This window comes from Aegilops tauschii, chromosome 5 (genome assembly GCF_002575655.3).
Source record: "Aegilops tauschii subsp. strangulata cultivar AL8/78 chromosome 5, Aet v6.0, whole genome shotgun sequence".
Lineage (NCBI taxonomy): Eukaryota > Viridiplantae > Streptophyta > Magnoliopsida > Poales > Poaceae > Aegilops > Aegilops tauschii.
In genome coordinates this window covers 99,641,719-99,667,137 of record NC_053039.3, presented here as the reverse complement: position 1 = coordinate 99,667,137, position 25,419 = coordinate 99,641,719, and positions in this window count along the sequence as shown.

The window sequence follows — 25,419 nt, the reverse complement described above, 5'->3', positions numbered from 1 at the left end:
CCACTTGCCGTCGCCTATCGCCATTGATTTTCTTGACGCTGCTCGCGGTCGACCCAGCTCCGCTCGGTTGGGGAATCTGCCGTACTGAGGGTTCTTTCTCATGGACGACAAGGTTACTAATTTAACGAGATATTATCTCATCTCTTATCCCAGTTCATCTGCCTCCTTTAATCACCCGGCGGAAATCGCCGTGAATTCATTTTTATTCGAGCTGGTTTGAGGGTTTTCTTTCATTCATAGAATGTACAGTGCGCCGATACTTCAGGACTTGGCGACCGCCGCCAGAGATTCCATCTCATCGTACTAGATAACTTGAGGACGCGCGCGGTATGTTCAATCTCACCCTAAATCGGTTGGCATGGCCTACTTTCCTAAACATATTCTAAATATTGCTACATTTGGATAAAAGGTGCCACATGCACCATATACATCAAAGGGGATTTTCCCCTCTTCTTTCTATATTAGGCAAATTAATGATGTATTGTTGTGACACCCAATTTTTTTTTACCTTGTTTTATTTATCAAAATTTTGCCAGGAAATAAAACTTTTCCATTTTGTCAAGATTTACCACTTTGTGATATTTGGATTTTTGCCTCTAGTGGAAAAACCTTCAGAGAGTATTGTTGGACTTGAATACTCTCTATCATAAAACAATTCTTTATCAGTGGATTTAAATTGCAAGATTTGTTTTCTCAGAGCTTTATTCTTTTAAAATGATTTCTTTTGAATTTGGAGCCTGTTTTGCACTACAACCATTTGACAAATGCATTTAAAATTTCCACCAAAATTTGGGGATGTCATGTGATGTTTCCACATCACTTTTATGCAAAAATACCTTTTGGCCATTGGAGATTTTGAGCTCTACACCAACTTTTCCAATCTGGTCCAGTAGGCACTTTTGCACTACAACCCATTTAAATATTTCTTTAAAAATTCTTCCAAGTGTTTGGAGATGTCAGTGGATGCATACAATTCAAATCTATGCAAAAAACCTAGTGATGTTCTTTGAAAAATTTGAGTGAATCACCCTCTTTTGCATTCTGGCCCAATTTGGTGATTTGTACTGCAACCTTATTTTATTTTGCTCTAGTGACCCTGAGCTTTTTCATACTTGTAGCCCTCCCTTCAAAACCCTTAAGTCCAGAAGAGTGGACTCATTGGAGGTTTGTAAGTGCATGCAATAAACCCTTTTTCTTTCTGTCCAAAACTGGAGCTTTGCAAAACTTGCACTAACAAGTTTCTGGTTTTTCCCTTATGATCTTGCCTTCATATTCTACACCTACAGAGACCCTGATATGGAGATTTTGGCCACTCCAAGAGTTGTCTAAGTGCACTTGGCATTCTGTCGAACACTTGGTGTGCACAGTCTGTTTTGGCATGAGTTCTTTGTTTGCACTGTGAACTTGCTCCAATGACCCAGCAACCTTGTCCATTGAGCTCCTAGCTGTCCCTATCCTAGTCCTGTTATTTGCCAGCCCCACCCTCGCGCTCTAGACCGCCCTGGCATTTCGTCGAGCAGGTTCCGTGCGTGCTCTGGGCGCGCCCAGAGCGCACGTTTTGCACGCGCGCGCACTGAATCGCCGCGCCGCACTGCCGCACTCGACGCGACCCGTCCCTGGCCCCTGCTCCACCGCTGAACCGCGCACTAGCTCGCTCCCTCTCCACGCCATCTCTGGCGCCCTGCAGCGCTGCTGGCAGCGCCCTTGGTGGCACGCCGGCATCGGTAGCGGCCTCTGCCATGTTCGGCACCGCCCAAACCACACCAGCGCGCCAGCTGCCCCAGGGAACAGCCCGTGCTTATCCTCATGCTCGTCGGCACGCGTTCGTCGCCGCCATGACGCCCTGCAGCTACAGCAACGGCGACCCGTCGTCGATCTTATCCACCGCCACGGAGCCAGCCCCGTCGTGCTATAAAAGGAGACCCCGTGCTCCTCCAAGCACTCAGGCAACCCCAGTCCACCCCCGTAGTGCTCCCGCAGCCAGCAATCGTCGGGGAAAGTCCTTTCTTCCTCGTCTCCGGCCAACTCAGTCGCCGCCGCAATCCAGTGCCATTCGTCACAACCGGAGCTTCCCCCGCCAATCCAACGCCACCAAGAGTTTCCCCATAGTCGTGCGGAGCTGCCCTAGCGCCTCGGCCTCGACCAAGGACCACCGGAGCCCAAAGACCACTTCACCACCGTAGCCCCCTCCGCCGCGGAGCTCGCCGCCGGCGACTCCTTGCACCTCCGATGACCCAGCTACCACCAAGAGGACCACCCCAGTATGGCCGTTCCATCCCCGCCCTCGGATGCCCGTGAGGCGCTGCCGTTCGCCGACGGCGATCGCCGGAGCCCCGCTCCCGTTGGGCAGAGAAGAGGAGGGAGAGGGAAGAACGGTCAAACTTGACCAGTTGGCCCTCTGGACCCACTGTCAGTGACCCACGCGCCGTCGTCTCTGTTTTAAGTGAAGGCGCATAAGTCCCGAGTACGTCTCCTCTGCTACGTAAGCGTATTCCCCTCGAAGCGTTTTCCTTTTTTCTGGTTTTATTAAAAACAGAGTTTTGACCAGACTTTGACCAGCTATAACTTTTAAAATAAAACTCCAAATGAGTTGATTCTTTTTCCTACCTCTCCCAAATTTCATCTAGTTTATTTTAAGATTTATTTCAAAAATATTTGAGACAAATTTTTGTACTGCATTTGAAATATTTGTTATTTGGCTATTTCTCAAAATAGGATTTTGGAGAAAAGGGAGAGCTTTCAAAAAGTACATCCTTTGCATACTCTTGAAGGCAAGCATTTCTGAACTCTGGCATAATATTTTGTTGTGGTGTTCTGATGCGATTACAACACCATTTGGCTTGGAGTATGCATTATCTCTGTGTAACGATAAAGTCTCGTACATGAGTACACTTTGGAGTTGTTTTGTGGTCAGCAATGGATACGCTAGTGATGTGGATCATCCTCGTGAGCTCCTCATGCATACCGGAAGGAAGCCGGGAAAGTCGTGGTCTTGGGTAGACACGAGCTTGTCCCTAGTCCCTCGTCGAGACGAGTATGTACGGTATGGCATGGTGAGGCTTGATGAGTGGTGATTTGTTCCACTAAGGGTAATATTGTTGGAGGATACTTGGACCACCTGAGACGGTCATAAGTCGAGTCTTGGTCAGTAGCTTCCCTATTTGTTGGTACCACCACTTGTCCCTGTCGCAGACGGGGTATGGTTCAGTAAGTTGTCAACCCCTTACCAAAGCACACACCGTACAGAGAGGCCATAGTGGAAGATACCGGAGGCCTCCGGTAGGCATGCCACTTGGTCCGGGGGCATGGGTGTTTCCGGTTGGGACCGAGAGGGGGGCACCCCTTAGAGCGCGCATATAGAAATTTGATCCCATGCTACGTCGAGGTTGTAGCCTCCCCACTTAGAGTTTTGCTTGGCAGGTGTCGTGGGTGATTCCAGACATCGGTGAGTTAAGCTGGTGTGTGCAGGTCAGGCGTGTTTTCAATTAAAAGGCCGTAGGCGGAATTAGTCCCGATGGACTAAATAAATCCGTTACTTGTGGGAAAGTAGTACTCCCTTTGCAGAGGATATATCCTGTTGGATAGCCATGTTCATAGTTAAGGACCACAGTCTGAGTTGAATCTAGTAACGGTATTCGGATGGAGAACGATTTAACTAGAGCTCAGTGACGGTTTTCGGATGGAGACACGGCTAACTGGATCAATGTAACGGTATTCGGATGGAGAACGATTTAACTAGAGCTCAGTGACTGTTTTCGGATGGAGACACGGCTAACTGGATCAATGTAATGGTATTCGGATGGAGAACGAATTAGCTAGAACCCAGTGACGGTCTTCGGTTGGAGAAACGGCTAGACTAGATTTGTGTTTATGTCCTGTGACATCTGAGGATCATGTTTTAAGTTTGTTATTATTATGGACTAACCTTTTACATTATGTATTTTTATTGAGTATCCCTGGGATGGTTCTACCTCCTGGATATTCACTGTGATTATTTATCTCTCATAAGCCCTTTATGTGGTGTCGCTCAGATGCCCGACTGCGGCATGCTTGTTGTTTATTTATCTTTCATAAGCCCTTTATGTGGTGTCGCTCAGACGCTCGACTGCGGCATGCTTGTTGTTTATTTATCTTTCATAAGCCCTTTATGTGGTGTCGCTCAGACGCCCGACTGCGGCATGGTTACTCTTGCATTTTCCTCTCGAGGAGTCATTCAGACACTCGCTTGGCCCTCAGTATTTTTCATTGGGATTTCGGGAGGACTACCGCCCGACTTCTCTTTTGTTTCCCATGCATCATTATCTCTATATCTGATTGCACTGGTTATTCTGTTCTCATGCATCGTGTTCACGTTTGTTATATATTATGTTTGAACTATCTTGCGAGTATTTTCATAGTACTCACCCACGTACTGCATGTTCATTATTATCTCTGCATGCGAGCAACGCAGACTTTTGTGGCAGACGTTGTGATCATGATTATTTCGGAGCATGATTGTCCCTTACTTTATTATACCCGTGTTCTTAATGTTTGCGAGTACATTCAAACGTACTCACTGGTTTGTCCCTGGCTATTGTCTTGGCCAGATTTTCGCGCATGGAGATAAGCATCGCAGTGACAAGCTCGGAGCCTACGTGTTGTTGATAGCAGCCTTGCGAAGATAGGAGTTATCCTGGTCAGCTGTTCTTGTGGGAAATGGAGTCCCATAGACGCAGATGTACCCAACCGCTTCCGCCCTCAACCATTAGAAACCCAGTGTTGTACTCCTAGGCCTCAATGGTCTTGTACTACATATTTTTGTACCTTGCTTGGAATTCTTGTATCAAGTTGGTGCCTCATCAGCTAACAGTAATCCTGGGGCTGGTGAGCACAAAGGCCGTGTTTCTGGGAAATTATTACCCCAAAAATCCGGTCGTGACTGACTTGGTATCAGAGCCAGGCTGACCATTGGCTAATCCTATCTTAGCCAGGTCAATAAACTTAGGTTAACCAGATCACCAGACCTTAGCCTAACCCCGGTCAAGCTTCCCGCGTAAGATAGCCACACAGTGACTCGACGCCTTTCGGCGGACGGTGCCCAACCTATCAGCCTAGCCCGTCGATCACGCGCCAGTGACTGACGCCCAACCCATCTCTATCGCAAGCGTGCGGAGGAAGACTCCGCCCCCTTTTCCCTATAAAAAGGGCACGCTAGCCTCAACACAGCACAACACGGCCTCTTTCCCCAAACCAAGCCACGATGCCTGGCCCCATTGTTCACAATGAGACCACAACAACCAACCTGGGAGGTTTTGTGACCGTGCTCGCAAACCTCACCCGCCGTGCCTATGCGTTGGAAGAGCCTCCTGAGTATGTTGTGTACCAGGGACCCATGTACGGTGAGAGCCGTCAGTAGTGGGCCACTGTGCACATCTACGGTAGGGGTCTGTCGCCAGAACGCCCCTACAGGTTCACTGGAAGGACGACTTCCTTTGAACCACAAGCCATCCAACTGGCAGCACGAGAAGCTATAGTTCAACTCCGGCACTTGTCGCCCAGAGTTAACTGTCGCTCGTTCTACTACTACCCCAGTCGTGACGGGTATGGTAGGCCGCCCCAGGTTGCCAACGGAGACCACGAGACAGATCCTGCACTCTTGCATCTGGTGCGCTATGTAAGCGCACTAGAGCAACTGTTCGATCAGGTCACCCTTGATCTGATCGCAGCTCGTGGAGAACTGGTTCGCCGAGCCCCGGCGAGAAGAGACGCGGAGCCCGATACCGACAACCCAGTCGTGCTGTTCGGACACCCGATCGATCCCTTGAGGTCTGCGCCAGCCATCAACCAGAGTGCTTTGGTGACCCCAGAAGCACTTCGTCGCCTTTTGGGAACCCATTCGAACGGGATTGTGGCCAACAACCCCCGCGATGGTCATCACCACTACCCCGACCCTGCAGCCCCTCAACCTCAGCCGGCAAATCCCGACGGTGAGAACCGGGGAGAAGCATCGGCGTCCGCAAGGCCAGCCCACTTAGACATTAACGAAGTAGACTAAGTCGCTCGAGTGGTATCGAGCCTTAGTTTTCCTACGCTTTGTAATGGTGTGATCTTGTATCGCTTTTATTACATATTGTCTACTTGAGCGCCCCTGTTTTTGGAGTAGTAGCTATGCATATGTACGTTGACGTGCAATTGCATATATTTCGGGCGCAGCTACCAAGACCAACCCCGAAGGCACCCACAGTAATGCGTCACATTTATGTGATATGTATATCTGTGGCTTTGACCCGAGTACAGGATCGACAACCAGTTACCCTTCACCCCGGTGGATAACCCAGCCCCGATGCTATATAAAGGCCAACTCGTGACCTTGCCGAGTACTCCCCGCCTTGTGCACTACTCTCTCAGCCATTCCTTTGCCATGCCGACCCCCAGTATTTATCTGAGAACCCCAGACACAGCCCCGGGCAGTTTTGTCAAATTATTGTGGGACTTTACCTGGAGTACTATGAGTGCCACTCGTCCACCCCAGTACGAGTTGCTCAAATCGAGGATCACCCCATCCACCTCGAAATATTGGGCAGTGGTGCACATCCCTCGCGCATACCCAAACCAAGACCCAACGGAAGTCTCCTTCGTGGGGAAATCCATGCCGACTCCGCATATGGCCATAGAAGCTGCTGCATACGAGGCGCTCACTCGTCTTCGATTTGCGGTACCCTATGCCAGCGAACGAGGATACTATTATTTTCCGAGTCGTGCAGCACCCGGAGAAGTTGCATCTTTTCCCGGTGGACGTATTGAGAGGGATCCAGTACTGGCCAACCTTGCCCAGTACGTTATTGCCCAGGAGCATTTAACTCAGCGAGTAATGGGTTATCTCCAGAGCCTCGCTGATTTAAATCCTCGGATCGCTATTGGCAGACCTCTGAGGCCTGACCAGGAAGGGCGCATTCATCGACTGGTCAACCCGCTTCCCCCGATAGAAGAGGAGTGTGCCCCAATACCAGAGGCGTTTTCTCAGGACCCTGTCTTTTTTCCGTTTTCCTTATAAACGTCTCTGCTGTATTAATTTACGTAGTGTAATTTTGTGCGATGGATCCGATTTTATTTAGTTCCTGTTATGTGAGCAGTTTTACTGCTGTTAGTTTTGTTTTTATTATTTTCCCTCGCAACATGTTTTTGAGGAGATTTCTTTCCCCGAGTCACTGCTACGTATATATTTTCACGGCATAGATTTTTATTCGCGCAGCATCGTAACAGCAGACTCACGGCAGCAACCACTCGACCTCGAGCACTATTACAAATCCTTGAGGACATTTTGCGCCTAACTAACCACACCCGAGGACTCCACAGTCTCAGTAATAGAGATTTGGGAGTGATCAATCGGGCATGAGCTGCCCCAGGACTCCGACAGTAGTTAGCCCCGATGCCGCGCCTAATCCACGTGATCGCCGCCGCCACGATGAGCTAACACTCGAACGGCAGCATCACGACGATCATCCAGGATCATCGCGCACAAGAGCACAGATAACCCCAGCAGCACCGCCAAACCTCCACACACCAGGACCACATACCAGTCCGGCATCGCCTCCGCCATTAGAGCCTCGTCTCGAGCTCCTGCTAGCAGCAGTGGAGGAGAAGGAAGGAGAAGTGGAAGCGAGGCCAGGTGTGAGGAAGAAGAGAGGAGCACCGTGATCGTTTTATAGCCCGAGATCGGTGTACGGTGGGCGAGGTCCACCAGCGCCACTCGTCGCTCGACCGCCGGTGTTCGGAGGCGAGTTCGCGAGCAGTGCCGACAGCGCACTGGCCCGCGAGGTGAGTGCACGCTGCACCGGCAGCTAGCACACCGCGCACTACCACGGTATGGCCTCGATGCCCTACGAGCTAGGCATCGCCGGAGGAGGAAGCACGGGAGAGCGCGCGAGAGAGAAGAGAGAGCCAGAGGTAGGAGAAGAGGCCGACAGTGGGCCCTGGGTCCACCGGTCAGCCAGAGAGAGCACTGTGCTCTCGGGTGCGACCAGCGTATTTCGGTAATTTAGAATTTATTCCAAATTACTGTATCTGCGTAGTAATATCTCGTTTTCCCTGACCGTGGATTTTTCCACACTACGCCAGTGTATTACACTGTGGTTCTACACCACTTATTGCCTTCGCACTGTAGCCGTTTTGTTTTTGTGCAGTTGGATGATTTCTTTTGATAAAAACAGTTTTTGTTCAAAACAGCTGTTAACAAATCTCGAGGACGAGATTTTTTCTTAAGGGGGGTAGTGTTGTGACACCCAAAAAAAATTTTGACCTTGTTTTATTTATCAAAATTTTGCCAGGAAATAAAACTTTTCCATTTTGTCAAGATTTACCCCTTTGTGATTTTTGGATTTTTGCCTCTAGTGGAAAAACCTTCAGAGAGTATTGTTGGACTTGAATACTCTCTATCATAAAACAGTTCTTTATCAGTGGATTTAAATTGCAAGATTTGTTTTCTCAGAGCTTTATTCTTTTAAAATGATTTCTTTTGAATTTGGAGCCTGTTTTGCACTACAACCATTTGACAAATGCATTTAAAATTTCCACCAAAATTTGGGGATGTCATGTGATGTTTCCACATCACTTTTATGCAAAAATACCTTTTGGCCATTGGAGATTTTGAGCTCTACACCAACTTTTCCAATCTGGTCCAGTAGGCACTTTTGCACTACAACCCATTTAAATATTTCTTTAAAAATTCTTCCAAGTGTTTGGAGATGTCAGTGGATGCATACAATTCAACTCTATGCAAAAAACCCAGTGATGTTCTTTGAAAAATTTGAGTGAATCACCCTCTTTTGCATTCTGGCCCAATTTGGTGATTTGTACTGCAACCTTATTTTCTTTTGCTCTAGTGACCCTGAGCTTTTTCATACTTGTAGCCCTCCCTTCAAAACCCTTAAGTCCAGAAGAGTGGACTCATTGGAGGTTTTTAAGTGCATGCAATAAACCCTTTTTCTTTCTGTCCAAAACTGGAGCTTTGCAAAACTTGCACTAACAAGTTTCTGGTTTTTCCCTTATGATCTTGCCTTCATCTTCTACACCTAAAGAGACCCTGATCTGGAGATTTTGGCCACTCCAAGAGTTGTCTAAGTGCACTTGGCATTCTGTCGAACACTTGGTGTGCACAGTCTGTTTTGGCATGAGTTCTTTGTTTGCACTGTGAACTTGCTCCAATGACCCAGCAACCTTGTCCATTGAGCTCCTAGCTGTCCCTATCCTAGTCCTGTTATTTGCCAGCCCCACCCTCGCGCTCTAGACCGCCCTGGCATTTCGTCGAGAAGGTTCCGTGCGTGCTCTGGGCGCGCCCAGAGCGCACGTTTTGCACGCGCGCGCACTGAACCGCCGTGCCGCACTGCCGCACTCGACGCGGCCCGTCCCTGGCCCCTGCTCCACCGCTGAACCGCACACTAGCTCGCTCCCTCTCCACGCCATCTCTGGCGCCCTGCAGCGCCGCTGGCAGCGCCCTTGGCGGCACGCCGGCGTCGGCAGCGGCCTCTGCCATGTTCGGCACCGCCCAAACCACACCAGCGCGCCAGCTGCCCCAGGGAACAGCCCGTGCTTATCCTCATGCTCGTCGGCACGCGTTCGTCGCCGCCACGACGCCCTGCAGCTACAGCAACGGCGACCCGTCGTCGATCTTATCCACCGCCGCGGAGCCAGCCCCGTCGTGCTATAAAAGGAGACCCCGTGCTCCTCCAAGCACTCAGGCAACCCCAGTCCACCCCCGTAGTGCTCCCGCAGCCAACAATCGTCGGGGAAAGTCCTTTCTTCCTCGTCTCCGGCCAACTCAGTCGCCGCCGCAATCCAGTGCCATTCGTCGCAACCGGAGCTTCCCCCGCCAATCCAACGCTACCAAGAGTTTCCCCATAGTCGTGCGGAGCTGCCTAGCGCCTCGGCCTCGACCAAGGACCACCGGAGCCCAAAGACCACTTCACCACCGTAGCCCCCTCCGCCGCGGAGCTCGCCGCCGGCGATTCCTTCCACCTCCGACGACCCAGCTACCACCAAGAGGACCACCCCAGTCTGGCCGTTCCATCCCCGCCCTCGGATGCCTGTGAGGCGCTGCCGTTCGCCGACGGCGATCGCCGGAGCCCCGCTCCCGTCGGGCAGAGAAGAGGAGGGAGAGGGAAGAACGGTCAAACCTGACCAGTGGGCCCTCTGGACCCACTGTCAGTGACCCACGCGCCGTCGTCTCTGTTTTAAGTGAAGGCGCATAAGTCCCGAGTACGTCTCCTCTGCTGCGTAAGCGTATTCCCCTCGAAGCGTTTTCCTTTTTTCTGGTTTTATTAAAAACAGAGTTTTGACCAGACTTTGACCAGCTATAACTTTTAAAATAAAACTCCAAATGAGTAGATTCTTTTTCCTACCTCTCCCAAATTTCATCTAGTTTATTTTAAGATTTATTTCAAAAATATTTGAGACAACTTTTTGTACTGCGTTTGAAATATTTGTTATTATCCTATTTCTCAAAATAGGATTTTGGAAAAAAGGGAGAGCTTTCAAAAAGTACATCCTTTGCATACTCTTGAAGGCAAGCATTTCTGAACTCTGGCATAATATTTTGTTGTGGTGTTCTGATGCGATTACAACACCATTTGGCTTGGAGTATGCGTTATCTCTGTGTAACGATAAAGTCTCGTACATGAGTACACTTTGGAGTTGTTTTGTGGTCAGCAATGGATACGCTAGTGATGTGGATCATCCTCGTGAGCTCCTCATGCATACCGGAAGGAAGCCGGGAAAGTCGTGGTCTTGGGTAGACACGAGCTTGTCCCTAGTCCCTCGTCGAGACGAGTATGTACGGTATGGCATGGTGAGGCTTGATGAGTGGTGATTTGTTCCACTAAGGGTAATATTGTTGGAGGATACTTGGACCACCTGAGACGGTCATAAGTCGAGTCTTGGTCAGTAGCTTCCCTATTTGTTGGTACCACCACTTGTCCCTGTCGCAGACGGGGTATGGTTCAGTAAGTTGTCAACCCCTTACCAAAGCACACACCGTACAGAGAGGCCATAGTGGAAGATACCGGAGGCCTCCGGTAGGCATGCCACTTGGTCCGGGGGCATGGGTGTTTCCGGTTGGGACCGAGAGGGGGGCACCCCTTAGAGCGCGCATATAGAAATTTGATCCCATGCTACGTCGAGGTTGTAGCCTCCCCACTTAGAGTTTTGCTTGGCAGGTGTCGTGGGTGATTCCAGACATCGGTGAGTTAAGCTGGTGTGTGCAGGTCAGGCGTGTTTTCAATTAAAAGGCCGTAGGCGGAATTAGTCCCGATGGACTAAATAAATCCGTTACTTGTGGGAAAGTAGTACTCCCTTTGCAGAGGATATATCCTGTTGGATAGCCATGTTCATAGTTAAGGACCATAGTCTGAGTTGAATCTAGTAACGGTATTCGGATGGAGAACGATTTAACTAGAGCTCAGTGACGGTTTTCGGATGGAGACACGGCTAACTGGATCAATGTAACGGTATTCGGATGGAGAACGATTTAACTAGAGCTCAGTGACTGTTTTCGGATGGAGACACGGCTAACTGGATCAATGTAATGGTATTCGGATGGAGAACGAATTAGCTAGAACCCAGTGACGGTCTTCGGTTGGAGAAACGGCTAGACTAGATTTGTGTTTATGTCCTGTGACATCTGAGGATCATGTTTTAAGTTTGTTATTATTATGGACTAACCTTTTACATTATGTATTTTTATTGAGTATCCCTGGGATGGTTCTACCTCCTGGATATTCACTGTGATTATTTATCTCTCATAAGCCCTTTATGTGGTGTCGCTCAGATGCCCGACTGCGGCATGCTTGTTGTTTATTTATCTTTCATAAGCCCTTTATGTGGTGTCGCTCAGACGCCCGACTGCGGCATGCTTGTTGTTTATTTATCTTTCATAAGCCCTTTATGTGGTGTCGCTCAGACGCCCGACTGCGGCATGGTTACTCTTGCATTTTCCTCTCGAGGAGTCATTCAGACACTCGCTTGGCCCTCAGTATTTTTCATTGGGATTTCGGGAGGACTACCGCCCGACTTCTCTTTTGTTTCCCATGCATCATTATCTCTATATCTGATTGCACTGGTTATTCTGTTCTCATGCATCGTGTTCACGTTTGTTATATATTATGTTTGAACTATCTTGCGAGTATTTTCATAGTACTCACCCACGTACTGCATGTTCATTATTATCTCTGCATGCGAGCAACGCAGACTTTCGTGGCAGACGTTGTGATCATGATTATTTCGGAGCATGATTGTCCCTTACTTTATTATACCCGTGTTCTTAATGTTTGCGAGTACATTCAAACGTACTCACTGGTTTGTCCCTGGCTATTGTCTTGGCCAGATTTTCGCGCATGGAGATAAGCATCGCAGTGACAAGCTCGGAGCCTACGTGTTGTCGATAGCAGCCTTGCGAAGATAGGAGTTATCCTGGTCAGCTGTTCTTGTGGGAAATGGAGTCCCATAGACGCAGATGTACCCAACCGCTTCCGCCTTCAACCATTAGAAACCCAGTGTTGTACTCCTAGGCCTCAATGGTCTTGTACTACATATTTTTGTACCTTGCTTGGAATTCTTGTATCAAGTTGGTGCCTCATCAGCTAACAGTAATCCTGGGGCTGATGAGCACAAAGGCCGTGTTTCTGGGAAATTATTACCCCAAAAATCCGGTCGTGACTGACTTGGTATCAGAGCCAGGCTGACCATTGGCTAATCCTATCTTAGCCAGGTCAATAAACTTAGGTTAACCAGATCACCAGACCTTAGCCTAACCCCGGTCAAGCTTCCCGCGTAAGATAGCCACACAGTGACTCGACGCCTTTCGGCGGACGGTGCCCAACCTATCAGCCTAGCCCGTCGGTCACGCGCCAGTGACTGACGCCCAACCCATCTCTATCGCAAGCGTGCGGAGGAAGACTCCGCCCCCTTTTCCCTATAAAAAGGGCACGCTAGCCTCAACACAGCACAGCACGACCTCTTTCCCCAAACCAAGCCACGATGCCTGGCCCCATTGTTCACAATGAGACCACAACAACCAACCTGGGAGGTTTTGTGACCGTGCTCGCAAACCTCACCCGCCGTGCCTATGCGTTGGAAGAGCCTCCTGAGTATGTTGTGTACCAGGGACCCATGTACGGTGAGAGCCGTCAGTACTGGGCCACTGTGCACATCTACGGTAGGGGTCTGTCACCAGAACGCCCCTACAGGTTCACTGGAAGGACGACTTCCTTTGAACCACAAGCCATCCAACTGGCAGCACGAGAAGCTATAGTTCAACTCCGGCACTTGTCGCCCAGAGTTAACTGTCGCTCGTTCTACTACTACCCCAGTCGTGACGGGTATGGTAGGCCGCCCCAGGTTGCCAACGGAGACCATGAGACAGATCCTACACTCTTGCATCTGGTGCGCTATGTAAGCGCACTAGAGCAACTGTTCGATCAGGTCACCCTTGATCTGATCGCAGCTCGTGGAGAACTGGTTCGCCGAGCCCCGGCGAGAAGAGACGCGGAGCCCGACACCGACAACCCAGTCGTGCTGTTCGGACACCCGATCGATCCCTTGAGGTCTGCGCCAGCCATCAACCAGAGTGCTTTGGTGACCCCAGTGGGGGGTTGGATGAACAGGAACCCGTGGTAGTAGAGGCCATTTCTGCTGGATGAACAGTACCCCGATTGATCGAGCCGGTGGATAAACAGGACCCCGGTGAGGGCTGGATGAACAGGACCCCGTGGAGGGATGGTTGAACAATAGCCGGCGGAGGGCTGGATGAACAGTAGCTCGTGGAGGGGTGGTTGAACAGGACCCCCGTGGAGAGGGCTGGTTGAACAGTAGCCGGTGGAGGAGCGAACGGTGGAGGCTGGATGAACAGGAGCCCGTGGATGAATAGTCACAGGTGGAGGCTGGAGGAGGTCGACGGTGGATGAACAGGAGCCCGTGGAGGCTGGAGGAGGTCGACGGTGGAGATGAACAATATCCCGTGGAGTCCTGTTTTGCGGTACGCCACACCCCTCCCGATGAACAGGACCCCCGTTTCGACCATAGCGCTCCAACACAAGTCTGTTTCCTCCGTTTTGCGGTACGCCACACCCCTCCCGATCAACAGGACCCCATTTCGACCGTAGGAGGTCCATTTCCTCCGTTTTGCGGTACGCCAGACCCCTCCCGATGAACAGGATCCCGTTTCCACCGTGGCTGGTCGAACACAAGGCCGTTTCCTCCGTTCTGTGGTACGCCAGGCCACGTTTCCATCTCCTGTTCCGTCCAAGCCGGTTGGCTCTCGATGAACCGCACGTGTTCCGTTGCCTCCCGATGAACACGACGCATTCCGTTGCCTCCCCATGAGCACGACGACGACGCAGTTTCTCCGTTGCGACCCAGCCACAGCCATGTACACGAGCCCTGGCCGTACGTATGCGCGAGTAGGCGTTCGAGACCCCGCCTGTATGTACGTACGTGGCCGTATTTACTTTCTTGCACCCTGGCCGCTGTACTTATGTGTAGATGCTACATGCGCGCCTCTACTACCACACGTGCCCTTCCTTACACGGCCACGGTTCATCGCTGCAGCCTGCAGACAGACCGATCGACCAGTATGTACGTAAACATTCACGACCAGAATGACAATGCTACGTACGCTTCGACCGGGTGGGTCCCGACTGTCAGGCACTTCCTTGCGTGCGAAGATGTAGCTGGTGGGTCCCAGCAGTTAGGGGGCGAATCGTTTTTTTGCCCGTAATATGGACACACTTCCTTGCGTGCGAAGATGTAGCTGGTGCCGTAATATGGATGCACTTCCTTGCGTGCGAAGATGTAGTTGGTGGGTCCCAGGAGTCAGGGGCGAATCATTTTTTTGCCCGTAATATGGACGCACTTCCTTGCGTGCGAAGATGTAGCTGGTGGGTCCCAGCAGACAGGGGGAGACGTTTTTCTCACGAAATATGGTGGCCCGTCCGGTGGGTCCCCGATGTCAGGTGGAGGAATCATTATTTTCCGCGTAATAAGGAGGCACTTCCTTGCTGCGGCCGTGGACCCAGCTGTCAGCCTCTCCATGTACAGTACTCTTCCGATGGAAGTTGTTCCTTGACCATGTTGACCACGCCGCGCCGAGAGCACCAGGGCGGTGGACGACGGCGAGGCCTAGGAAGGGGACGACGCGGAGCCAGGGAAGACGCGGCAATGGATGCCCACGCAGAGAGGAGTACGAGGGTTCACTGGTTCGGCTTCGGTGTGAGGCTACTGTCGCCACAGAATAACAGGGGGTTTGGGTGAGTGGAGTGATGGCCTGGCCAGCGGTGGGAGTAGTAGGGGTGGTGAGGCCTCCGCGGCAGCACAGCCAGCCACGGGAGGCAGGAGCAGGCGACACGACCGGCGCTGCTTTGGGCGGCTGGACCGAGAAGACCAGAGGTTGAAGAAGCACTACGGCCGTTGGATGGACATCGTACGGTCACTGGAGCTAGAATCGTTCATATTGACTAAGTTGACAAAGCCCTTCGTCCCCGTCAACTTAGTAGGCCCAAGTCAGCCTCCCACTATGCTGGGTCCCAGCTAGCAGGGGGAGTATTCATTTTTTGTGCGTAATAAGGAGGCACTTCCTTGCGTGCGAAGATATAGCTGGTGGGTCCGACCTGTCAGCGGGGGGAACGATTTTTTCACGAAATACAGAGGCCCTTCCAGTGGGTCCTAGATGTGAGGTGGAGGAATCATTATTTTGCGCGTAATAAGGAGGCATTTCCTTATGTGCGGCCGTGGACCCAGCTGTCAGTCTCTCCACGTACAATCCACGTCCGATGGATGTTGTTCGTTGACCACGTTGACCATGCTGCGCCGAGAGCACCAGGGCGGTGGACGACGGCGAGGCCTAGGAAGGGAACAACCCGGAGCCGAGGAAGACTCGGCAGTGGTTGCCCACGCTGTGGGGAGTACGAGGGTTTACCGGTCTGGCTGCCATCGCCGGAAAATAACAGGAGGTGTGGGTGAGTAGAGGAATGGCCTGGCCAGAAATGGAGTAGGGTGGGGCGGTGCGGCCTGTGCGGCAGCACAGTCGGCCATGGGAGGCGGGAGTAGGCAGTCCCACCGGCGCTGGTTTGGGCGGCTGGAGCAAGAACATAAGATATTGAAGAAGCAGCATGGCCGTTGGATTAACATCCAACGGTCACTGCTGCTAGAATCGTTTGTGGACTAAGTTGAGAAAGCCTTTCATACACATCAACCAAGTAGACCCACAAGTTAGCCTCCTAATCTGTCCCAAACAACATACAGCCCGAAATTTCTAGCCAGATTCAAATTAATTTAAAAACTAATCATACCTTAATTTAAATCCAATGAAATTTTACCCGCACAGAAACAATGAAATCTAAAATATCAAAATCTGAAAGAAAAAAGTATTTTGGAACTAATTGCCTGTTTGTTGTGTTTTTTTCATTTTACAACCCATTTATTATTACTTATAGCCCATTTTCTGGGCAAAATGCATCCCTCCTCGTCTTGAAAGATTTTTGGCCTAGCAGGGCGTAGAAAAGTAAGTAGGCCTACGTTGGTTATTCTGCAAAAAACAAAATAGATGGGCCACAGCTCCCGCACAACCCAGTTCCCTTCTCCGTCCCAAAAAACAAAATTACTGCGCGCGCTGCTGGGTCCCTACTGTCATCCTCACCATGCACATTCATATCCTTATTCCTCTCGGTTGTTGACCATGTTGAAAACACCGGAGGGCGGCGTTGTGGCGAGCGAACCAAGGCAGAGGACGATGGTGAGGCCTCGAACGGGAACGAACAAGAGCCGGGGAAGATGCGCAGAGTTTTAGGGTGCGATGTGGCCATGATGCGTGCGTGGCAGCACAACCAGCCGTGGGAGGCGGGAGCAGGAGTCCCGCCGGCGCTGGTTTGGCTTTGGCGGCTGGAGGAAGAAGAGACCGAAGAAACACAACAGACGTTGAATGTCAATCCAACGGTCAAGGTTGGCACAATCATTTGTTGACTAAGCCGACACCAAGTAGCATACTTTTTTATATATAGGAAGAAAAGAAAAACTGGGCTCATTCGCCTGGTAACATTCCTGAAACTGCGACCGTTCGATCTTGCGTCGCAATTAAAACTGCGAGGAAAATGCGGTCATCTGCCGTCCTCCTCCCAGGGACCGTTCGCCACATAAGTGACTAGCACCCTTGGTATTTAACCAAGAGGCCTTGGGTTCGAGTCCCAGGAACTCTCAATTTTGTCCTCCTTCCTTCCTCGCCAAAAAGAAAGAAAGAAAATCAAAGACTTGAGAAGGCGTACAGAACAAGCAAGTGTACCAGTAAAGAGACATTGCTGAGTTTTGGAAAAAAGAGAGACGTGCTCCTGTAGCTGGTTCGAATCCAAACCTAGACTATGACTATATATGGTGCTATGCTACTCTGCAAGTAATGAAACTGACATGTCCAACATTCGCTTCTCCTCTTCTCTACTTACTCTGCCTAGCATCAGAAGCTCTGGCCGCAGCAAACATGTCCACTGGCTGCTCGTCCACCTGCTGTTCAGCAGGCAACAACCAGATATGCGCCAAGTGGCCACCCGTACCATCGCCTGTGGGTCTCATCACACCCCCGCCGGCACACGCACTGCAGCAGGTTGCTCATCGCAACCCGCTGCCATTGGTGTGGTGCCACTGCTGCAAGTCATGCAGAGTCACCTGTCGCGTCTCAACCACAATCCTCAACCCTGGCCGAGTCTTCTACAAATGCCCAAATCATGGGGTAATAATATGTTTAAGTGTTGTTCTGTTGTTTTCAGTTGCTGATTTTTTTAATAGTTTGGTTGATGATCTTCCAATTTGATTCGTGCAGAAAAGGGAAGATTCGTGTGATTTGTATTTCTGGGAAGTTGCTGATGTGGGGGAATGCAAGTACGCTGATTATTTGGTTAGCCGAGGAATCCCAATACCAGCAGGTTGGGGTGTTGGACAAGTAACTGAAGGAACGGCAGAAGAGGAAGATGAAGAGCAGAAGGTTAAAGAGGCAGTTCCTCTGATCATGGCCAAGCAACAGCTGTTGAACGTCCTTGACAGCAATGAGGAGATGAAAGAGCTTGTGAAGATAATGGGCAAAATTGATGTGCTCTGTAGGATGATTGTCTCTTTATTTGCAGTGTATGTAGCACTCGTGATGTATTCAGTGGCTATGACATGAGTACTTTGCTGAAACTAGTAATGAATGAAACCTGTGTAGCAGGCTGAGCGTAGTGTGGTGAACATCTAATGATTTCTATTAACGGAAATCGGGGGGTATCCCTTTTTGCTCATAAATAAATAAATAACAGAGGCCCTTTTGGTAATAAATAAATAAATTAGCAGAGGCCCTGTCGGGTCAGCTTTGTTCCCATTCGAAGACGTCGAGCAAATTGCAGTCCAACAGCAAACTATGTCATCAAATTCAAGTTTCAAAGCCAAATATGAGTACAACTAAACAACAATATCATCATGTTTTACTCGTGATATAATCACCAAACACAAATCAACATACATAACAAGTGATGTTCTCACAGCAAAATACTAAACAACACATTCATCAGGTTTCTGTTGTCATAGCAAGCACAATTTCACATAGTAGATAAAAAAACGTCTCCTGACAGGCAAATACGACAAAAGCAATCTAATCATCATCCGCAGCAGCAGCGTCAACATCTTCGCCATGTGTATCAGTCTGAATCGTAATTCCCCAGAGTGTCATCTTCTTCTTCATCCTCAATGTCCTCGAACTTTGGCTTCTTCTTGCAACTATTGTATGTCTACAACACGTACCATAGGCAATCTTTTCGCCAGCGTCATTGACGTGATGGTTCTCAAAGATATTAGGAACATCTGTGGAATCTTGTACATCAAGAGCAGTGTAAGCATCATCTTGTTGTGCAACTTCATTAAACGCATTCCCCTGTTCAAACCTTTGCAATACTCTCCAGTCATCGCTACGTGCAAATGTGTCTTCCAAGAAAAATATCTGTATTGCTTGATTTGCCAAAATAAAAGGCTCATTGGTCTGGTACGCCGCCTTGACATTGATGGATTTGAAATAATCATCAGCTCTGGGTTTTGTGATCCTGGAAAACAGGTTATACCAACGACAGCACAACAAAACCACACACCGATGATCCTCGAAACTGGAGATATACTGCAACTGAACAATGGCTGTTATGTTAGCATACATTTCAGTTGTCCCTCTACCGTACGTATCCGTGCTCATGATGGCACTGTTTTGCGTCTTCCTGCCTTCATCGCGTGCAAGGGTGTTGTAGCGCACATCTCCAACAACACAAGATTCATAATGTCTTACCCGAGTATTAGGACCCATTGCTAGTGCGTAAAGGGCATCATCAACTGCCTGCCCATCCTCCCGCATCTTCTTAACCTATGTTTAGAAAATAGACAAGCTGATCATCTTATGTACTCAATATATTAAAAAAAACTGGCTGTGCAATTCAATAGCTTACATGGCTCTTGAACCATTTCGCAAATCCTGCCATAACCAGTTTATCAATGTTTCTTGGATTTTGTGGCAGTAACTCATTTTTGTAGATGCTGCACAACATAGTGATCACGTCAAACATCTAAATATATAAGAATGTGCTGCAAGTTTAGTAGATTATGATGTATAAGCTGCAGTACTTAGCACTTACTTGATATAAGGTAGTATCTCAGGACAGTTATTCAACACATACCAAACTATTTTTTCCAAATCATTAGGTTTGTCCTCTTGTCGACTCTTCCCTGTAACCCGAACAGAGTAATCGAAAACATTGAGCCCGGGATTGTCTTCACCCACCTCTTTGCTAAGCCGATCAACTGTTTCAATGTATTTTGAGCAGAATGTCAACGCTTCTGTAGCAATGTAGGCCTCTGCAATGGAACCCTCAGGTCTAGCTCTATTCCTGACATAGCCCTTGAAAGTGCCTAGCCGCCTTTCAATAGGGTACATCCAGCCATACTGTACTGGACCTCTAAGTAGTGCCTCATCAGGTAGATGAACAGCCAAATGCACCATCACATCAAAGAAGTCTAGAGGATATATCTTCTCAAGGTCGCATAGGATAGTTGGTATCTTGTCTCTAAGACGCTCCAAAGCATCTATCCTGATATTTCTACTGCAGAGTTCTTTGAAGAATTGTCCCAACTCTGCAACTGCTCTGTATAAGTCAGGGCGGCCCAATCCTCTAAGGGTAATAGGTAAAACCCTTTGAAGTAGGACGTGGAAGTCATGAGTTTTCAACCCTTGTACCTTGTTTCCATCTGCACTGAATCTCCTTTCAGGGTTAGAAGCAAATCCATGTGGGAATCTCACACGTGATAGGACCTCGCAGAATTCCTTTCTTTTTACCTTGTCCAAGACGTACACAGCTGGTGCCATATCCCGTGGTTTACCTTCATCTTGCACATGCAAATCCTTTCTGATACCCAGATGTGTCAAATCAATCCTAGATTTTAAGGTATCTTTCGTCTTGCCTTCAATATTAAGAAGTGTGCCGGCAATGCTGTCACATATATTTTTCTCGATGTGCATCACATCAGATTATGCCGCAGATCCAAATATTTCCAATACTCCAAGTCCCACAAAGTGGACCCGCGGGTAAACAATAATCTCTCTTCTGCCTTGCCACGCTTCCTTTTCCCGCTACCATTACCAGGATGGTTTCCTGGTGTAATATGCCTGACCTTCTCTAATTCCACTTGCAACTCATCGGCGGTGAGCCTGTTTGGCGCATCATGGTTTTCATGCTTTGCATTGAACACATGTCTTCGGTATTTTGTAGTACGCGACTTGTCCTTGGCAAGGAAACGAAAGTGTCCAATGTAACAGATCTTGCTAAGTATTGCGTATGACAGCGGATTCCTGTCACAGCGAACACATGCATTGTAACCATGTGTCATTCGCCTTGACATAGTGCCGAAAGCCGGATAATCATGGATGCACCAAATTATAACAGCACGCGGAAAGAAATCAGCTGGTGGGCTGCTATATAGGTCTCGAGTGAGAACACCCTTCCATAGCTGTTGAAGTTCCTCCACAAGAGGCTCCATGAATAAATCAAAATCCTTTCCAGGAATTTTTGGACCTGGGATGAGCAAGGCCATCATGTAGTTTCATTCTTTGGTGCAGACATTTGGAGGCATGTTGTAAGGGATAACAAGCACCGGCCACATGCTATATGTGGCGCTCTGGTGGCCAAATGGGTTAAATCCATCTGAAGCTAAGCCAAGTCTAATGTTTCTCGGGTCAGCAGCAAACTTTTTGTGTTTCTGATTGAAGCTTTGCCACTCACTACCATGAGATGGATGGCTCATTACATTCGGATCTCTGTACTCCTGGTTCCTAGAATGCCACAGTACATCCTCTCTTGTTTCAGCATCATGAAACAACCTCTGCAATCTTGGTGTAATTGGAAAATGTCTCAGAACATTATGAGGAACCCTCTTGACAACATCGCCATCTTTCCATCTTGATGATTTGCATTTCGGGCATTCACTTAAGTTGGCATAATCCTTCTGGAACAGAACACAATTATTCTTACAAACATGGATCATATCATATCCAATTCCCTGCACGAAGGAAATTCTTCATTTTACTGTAGGTGTGTGGCAGCTCAGACGCATCTGGGAAAGATTTATGGAAAGCAGCCACATCGCATCGAATGATTTGTTGGTCATCCGCTCAGATGTCTTCACCTAAAGAAAGGTGACCATGGCTGAGAATACTAACAACTTATTTCATGGGGTGACAGCCACGTTGCATTGTTCCAACATGCGGGCCCACTGTTTTTCTTCTGCAGGTGAAAGTTCACGAAATGCACGAGCATTTCATAGCATTGTTTCAATGTTGGTCAAACTCACTGGCTCCGCCACCACCACCACCTCCTCCTCCTCTTCCACCTGAGCATCAGGCAGATCAAGATGGTGATCTGCTGCTTCCACATAGTCAGTAACATTGACGTTCATAGCTTCACCATGATGAACCCACCTAGTATATGTGACCGACATCCCATACAAGTGTAGATGTTTTGCACAGTTGACTGGGTCTTGTAACTGAATTCATACAACTTCTACACGGGCAGAGCACATATGATTTCGGACCACTGTACTCAGCTCTAATAAAGTTCATGAAGTTTTCAACCCCCTTGACATATGCAGCGGAGAATCTTCGAGCAGAAGTTATCCAAGTCCTATCCATCTGTTAGACATACAAATTAGTTCTTCTACTAGATATTACAGGAAAAACATATATGCTTTTTTATGAAGTCCAGAAAAAAATACCTAGGTCGATGTCTAAAGCTATGGCAAGATATTTGGACGAGCAGATCTAAGTAACAAGATATATGTAAAGCTAATTCAGCAAACAGATTTGAGTGCTAAATTATGGCAGGCTGTTTCAGCAGTCAATGAGGCCGAGCACACAGCCATCGAACTATCGAAGGCCATCGCAGCAACAAAGACCGAGTATAAAATGTTGTACATCTATTTCACCTAACAGATTGGCTACTAGACCATGGCAATATACGTCACAATAAATATATGGCAGGATATTTTAGCAACTAATCGGGCTTGGCATGCCATCTCAGCTAAGCAGATTGAGTGCAGAATAGGGCAAGGAAGCTTCTTAAGCAGAGCATATTGACTGTAAACTACTTCGGCAAACATTGAGATTAACAACGTCTATCAGCTAACATTCAGCCTACACCGACATGCACGGGGCCTCAGTCTAGAATGCGTGTACAGTGGGAGAAGCTGACCGTCGTGCGTCTCCACACGAACGTCGCCAGCGGTGGCGGCGCTGACCGCCGTGCGCCTCCACAAGAACGTCGCCACCGGTGGCGGCGCGGCTAGAGGACGGCAGTCTAAGAGAGCGTACTGTGGGAGCGAGAGGATCGCCGTGCATCCCCTCGACGAACCGCGTCGCCGACATATCCACGCGGCGGGGAGGCCGGCTTTGGCGAAGCGAATGGAGTGGAGGGGGACGGGGGGAGGGGGGTTTGGGGAATATTATTGGCTAGTTGGCCGAACGGCGGTTGATTTGGGATTTGGGGGGAATTTTTTTGGGGGGCGGGGGGATTTTCGCACGGTGGGCGGGGGGGAGTTTGGCGCATGGTCGGTTTCTCCAAGTGCAGTTCCATGTGTCAGTGAAGAGGCAAGCCGAAGCGTGTTCCGTTTGCGTGAGCCGTGTGTAGAAGCGAACGTGTGTGGGGTGCAATGCGACCGCGACAGGGGTGCTGTTAGTGTACCGCCTTTTTTTCCTTTTAATAAACTACGTGCTTCGCCCCCTAAAGAAAAAAACTTGGTGCTTCGCGCGATCCATCGATACTACTACTAGTAATCCGGTAATCCCGACTAAAACGGCGCGGCCGGGTCTTTTCCCGCGCGATATGCTGGGAGGTTGGCTTAGTGGGGTTTTTCGGACGAGTAATGCTAGACCTACGTAATCCTAGTTACATAATTAACGTAATGTGAAACGTGTGAGCTGTTGATTGTAGATTGGGGGAGAGGGGCCCACCACCATGAAAATCCTGCAACATAGGCCGTCCGATCTATATCTAACAGATAGGAAGGAAACTGTGACAATTTACCCGCACTCCTCTCCGCATTTGCAGATAAGGCCTTCCCTCGTTCATCCTTTTCTCCCACAAGATCTTGATGTTCCGTGCAACGCACGGGCATCTTGCTAGTACTCCTACAATATACTATATTATTGTGAAAGTTCATATACACCGGCCGAGATTAATGCAAATACGGCAGATTTTCATTACATTTCGAACTTTTATAGGACAAAAAAATAAAAGAAACCCGACCCTAAACCTATTCTACGGCAGCGACCGACGTCCTCCATCTGTGATCTCGGGTGGGGTTCAAGACCCGTGAAGTGAAGGTGCGGTCTCCAGCGAGGAAGCGTAGAACATGGGAGATGGACCGGCCAGTTGGCACACCATGCCTTGCCGCCTCCCATGCCCTACTCATCCTCGGAGGAGTCCCCGACCTCGGTGGTGCCGGACGTTGGACGGCGGCAAGTAGGACGCGTGGCTGACGGTGCTTCCGTCGTCGGCCGGCAGCGTGGCCACCGCTTGTGCGGCGACTTGAGCGAGGGCGGCGACCTCGAGCTTCATCCCCGAAGACAAGCTCTCCTGCAGAGCGTTCGCGCTCGCGGTCATGGCAGATATGGTGCCAGGTAGCAGGATGATGCGCTATGGTGTGGAGGTTAGCTGGGCGTTGCCGCTTTAAGTAGCGCATTCCGGTGAGGCCTAGTGTCTGGGTGCGTCATTAAGTCGCCGGAGTTGGTTCCTCGGGCACCGAGCCTCTTAACAATGGCATACGGACGGACGGCATGAATGCGGGCAGTTGGCGCCGGCTGGGAACGCACCGTGCGATGGCGCAAGGGACGAGGGTTTTTGGTGTGCCAGTTGGCGCCGGCATGAATGCAACGTTGGAGATGCCCTTTGCTCACATGCGACCCCACATGTCATCGAAAAAGCAAGACGACCCGGCATGGTCTCAGGTCCTGGGGATGCAGTTGGCCGTGCTACACCACTCCGCGGACGCGGCGCGGCGCGCGCACTTCGGCACCCCGTGCATCCTCGACGAGCCGGGTGTTGATCTGCTGGTCGTGCCACAACGCTAACGCCACCCTCGGCACACTGAAACCCACCGTGTAAAGCGACAATGAGCGTGTCGCTCCCGCATGCCTCATTTGAACATTCTGCCGAGTATCATTCGCATGTGGGCCTAAACCTTGCTTGTATTTCCAATGTTGTAATTTGTCCGACATGCATACAAACAAACGGTTTGTTTAAAGTTTCACTTTGCCTCCACTACGTGTCGCTTCCCATCTTAGTTTTGACATCCCATTCGGTTCATGCCCCGACACATCTTGACGAGATCGATTGATGTTGAGAGATCAATTTGCGTGTCGTGCAAGGAGATAAAGGTTTGGTCTGTTTCTATAATAGAAATGACCGGCGGGGGGGGGGGGGGTCTGTGGGGATCAGAGGGAGTATATTGTACATTCATAAGTGAAACAAACGTATTGTACCCACCCTAGTCCTCTTTCAATCGATCTTCGGACCCCGAGATGAAATCGAGAGAGAACGAGTGGGTGCATGTCTGATACGTAAGGCGGATTCAAATTTTGAACCGGTGATCATAGCATCCACAAATCATATATAAAGGGTATTCAATGATCGTTTCACTCTTGAACGTACAAAATACTCCCTCCAATCCTTTCTAGTAGTTTACATATAAGTTTTATGTGTAGTGAAAGTATCTCTACTTTGATCAAACTTACAGAAAAAAGTATCAACATTCAACAACGCCCAATCAATATTGTTAGTTTCGTACGTACTCCTTGATTTATATTCAAACAGACATGGTTTCCAATTTGTTTTCAACCACGTGAATGTG